Below are 4,141 nucleotides of genomic sequence, written 5' to 3' on the forward strand. Positions count from 1 at the left end.
AGGAGAGAGTGGAGGGATGGCAATTGGATAATGAATTACCAATATTACCTAAGTGATTGTTTAGGTAGGTGGTAATATTGACACATGGGCAAATCATGTGTCAAAAGGGGGATGGTAGGATTAAATAATAAATATATACGAAGGAGAGGACAAAATACTTAAAAAAAACAAAACAACAACAATAGTAATTGAGAGCTGAATGTGTATGTGTGAAGATAGTTTATTAACCACACCCGTATGTCAGAGGTTTTGTGCCCCACAGGTGAACTCAAGGAGAAGGTGACCCACTATCTAACCAGGAGACTGGTGAGCATCCAGTCCCTAAAGAAGAAAAACTGGAAGCAGGCCTGTTGGGAAGGGCCCTACCAAGTCCTATTAGATCCACCTGGGTGCATGTCACACACTGCAAAAAGGTAAACCCAGTTACACCTGACGAACAAACACAGAGTTAGGAGAAAGATCCGATCACCACTAGGGCTCGGGGGTTGGCTCCTTAACGAAGATTCCCTTACCCTGTCTGATCATCCCTGTGTGAGTTCGATAGAAGGTAAAGCAATGGGTTGGCCTCTGGCGTCTGACATGTTCTCAGGGCGAGGGTGGGGATTCACAGGTCTCCTGACGGTAGGTAGCTGTCTGATTGTGGGGGCCATATTCCTAACACACTCAAACCCTCCTGATCCGCCAGAAGTAGAAGTTAACAAGTTGATAAAATAATACCTGAGCACAGTCTACGAAGGCATAGGAGACAGCTAGACGTAGGGAAAGGGGAAGTACTAGGGACTGTAGGGAAGGACATCACCATATGTATGTCACCATGTACATCCTGGGACTATGTAGTTGCTCATACCATGCGGGAGGGGATATGTCAATCTCCATACACAGTTTAAGGACAGGTGTAGTATTGTGAAAGTAGGGAATTACCAGAAATGGCAGTGCGACCCATATAAGGGTAGGTACTGTCTGAAAGTCTGAATTACGCTAAAACAGGTTACAGACCTGACAAGTAGATATCCTCTTCAACTGGGGCACCCTATAGAGTAAACCTCTCTGAGGGAGGTAGTGAGACCGGGGCTGTGGTGAAGATAGTGCAAACTGTAGACCTGAAGGAAGTAGTACAGGTGGAGACGGGGTGTGGAGATCTTGACCTGTGGTTGGAATGGGTTCAGTATACGGCAATAACTATGTCTAAAGAGGACTGTTATGCCTGTGGGACAGCCAAACCAAGGTTAACAACTACTCCGTTCCCCTTGACAGGCTTTAACTCTCTGTCAGGTTTATCCTCCATGATTACATTGTTCAAGCCACCTGGGAATGTGGTGAAGGAGTCTTGTAGTAACTTGCACTATCTGTTTCCCCCGATAACAAAGTCACCCCGACCTAGGTTGCCTCCGTTTGAAGTCTCAGGGGATTCTTATTATTGTTTTTCTAGGACTAGTAAGATAGGATACAGGGTAGGGCATCTTAGCTCCTGCTCCCACACAGAGAATGTCACAACTAAAGAGACCATGACTAATCTCTCCTCTTTGTTGCAGCCAGAGGATTTTAGGAAGCAAAACCAGGCCTGTGCTGACATCTGATGGTTGTGTGGTGATAACAGATTGTGAACTCACCTACATATGCAAACAATCAAACGTGTCAGAGACTGGTGAGTTGTCACGTAGAAAGTGGGACCTCCTCACGGGATCCTTTGATGAAAGGATATAGATTGATGGGATAGGAGTACCTCGAGGGGTTCCAGAAGAATTCAAAGCTAGGAATCAGATCTCAGCTGGGTTTGAATCAAGTCTTTTTTGGTGGTCAACAATTAATAAAAACGTAGATTGGATAAATTATATTTACTATAACCAGCAAAGATTTATAAACCACACTCGTGATGCAATAAAGGGATTAGATGAGCAGACAGCGGCAACTAGCTTAATGACATGGCAGAATAGAATAGCTTTAGATATGCTTTTGGCTGAGCGGGGCGGAGTTTGTGTTCTGTTTGGATCTATGTGCTGTACTTTCATCCCCAAACAATACAGCACCGGACGGGTCCGTGACCAAAGCGCTTCAGGGACTCACCACGCTGGCGAACGAACTGGCTGAGAACTCTGATATTGATAGCTCCCTAAACGGTTGGTTTGATAACATATTTGGTAAATGGAAAACTATTGTTGTAACTATTCTGGGTGAAGTTATAGCTTCTATGGGTATACTTGTTCTTTGTGGATGTTGTCTTATTCCCTGTGTCTGAGGGTTGGTGAGAAAGGAGATGGAGGAGGCGGTTTCCCAACAGATGGTGAGATACGGCCCAATCCCGGACTCCGACCTAAGGAATGAAGGATATGACCTACCAGGCTTGGTTGAGTGACACCCTAGGGTGTCTAAAGGGGGCCAAAATTTACTTCCCTGTTGGTGTTTTATGTTTTAATAATCTTGTGTTTTGTGTTCTATTAATCCTGTGTTTTATGCTTTATTAATCAAGTTAACCATTGTGAATGTTTGTCTTTCCTTATGTGAAGGTTTGAAGTTCCTGGGTGATTGGTAGCCAACCGTTTACAAGTTGGGTGTAGATGGAAGGACTGAGGGTTTTTATTTTGTATTATCATTATTGCCTATTAATAAAAGTGTGATTCTTTTTGTTTGTATTGTATTTTAATGAGTGACACCCTAGAGGGTGTCAATACGGGGAATTATAAATTTCCTTGAAATGTCTTATCTTTTGTTTTCTTATTTTGGGTTCACACCCAGTGGGTGTGAAAAGGGGGATTGTGGAGATCTATTTTCTCATAATTGGATCTTTTAATATTAATATAATATGCCATTTAGCAGACGCTTTTATCCAAAGCTACTTACAGTCATGCGTGCATACATTTTTGTGTATGGGTGGTCCCGGGGATCGAACCCACTACCTTGGCGTTACAAGCGCCGTGCTCTACCAGCTGAGCTACAGAGGACCACATAGCTTAGAAGGAATGCATTGGTGATTAAACATAGAAGGTTTGTACTGTCCTGATATAAATTGTTTCACATAACAAGCTGTGATTCATGTGAGGAACGTTAGGGGGTAGGATGAGATAAGAACTTGTGTCTCAAAATACTAGACTACACTGCTTCTTTGTGATCTGTGAACCGTCCTTGAACGTAGTGTGGGGATCTATTTTCTCATAATTGGATCTGTATGTGATGAATAGCTTAGAAGGAATGCATTGGTGATTAAACATAGAAGGTTTATACTGTACTGATATGAATTGTTTCACATAACAAGCTGTGATTCATGTGAGGAACGTTAGGGGCTAGGATGAGATAAAACTTGTATTTCTTACAGATAAGACTTGTATTTCTTACAGATACGAACACTGCCTCTTTGTTGTCTGTGAACCGTTGTCTGTGAACCGTCCTTGAACGTAGGTACTTACAGTACAGTGGAACGGTGTCTTATGGGTGATGACTCTACAGGTTGTTATGATAGCAACTTTTGCCTGGCAACAGTATGCAACAGTGGAGCGCCAAGGGTCTGGGACCAGCCGGTGCGCCAACGGATTGGCTGAGTAAGTCTAAACCACGCCCAACCTCTACTCTGATTGGCCAGCAGGGAGCGGGAACTATCACTGTCAGGGTATTTAAAAGAACAGCCTGTAACAATGGATCAGTTCTCTGTCTGCCCTGCGTGGTATTTCAGTGAGCCCGTATACGAACCATCATACTTATCATACATACATTTTACATATAATACATTTAGCTTGGATTGAATATCTCTTGATTATGTTTTCTATTATTCCAAAACCAGATTTGAATTACGCAATTTCTAACAATATCCTCCCTAAAAAATGCCCAACGCTGCTTCCTCTCTTTCAATGAAAGGAGGGCGCAGCTGGCACATAGTGGGGGATCTATGAAGCCGTCGACTGCGTTTTCTTCGTCCTGAGTCTTTGTCTTCTTATCGGCTTCTTCAGTCCAGTCCAGTCCAGTCCCTGAAGATAAAGGGAGGCTGATTGAGGGGGAGCATCCCCTCTTATAGGGACACATGTACTCCTATTGGCTGCAGGTGTGAGCATAAATTTGTCTCAGGCTGTTCGCTGCTGTCAAAGTCGCGTCAATTCAAATCTGGCATTAGGAACAAAAGAGGTCAACACGACTTCTAAGATATACTAGTTAT

This window comes from Coregonus lavaretus (genome assembly GCF_964263955.1).
Source record: "Coregonus lavaretus genome assembly, chromosome: 9".
Classification (NCBI taxonomy): Eukaryota; Metazoa; Chordata; class Actinopteri; order Salmoniformes; family Salmonidae; genus Coregonus; species Coregonus lavaretus.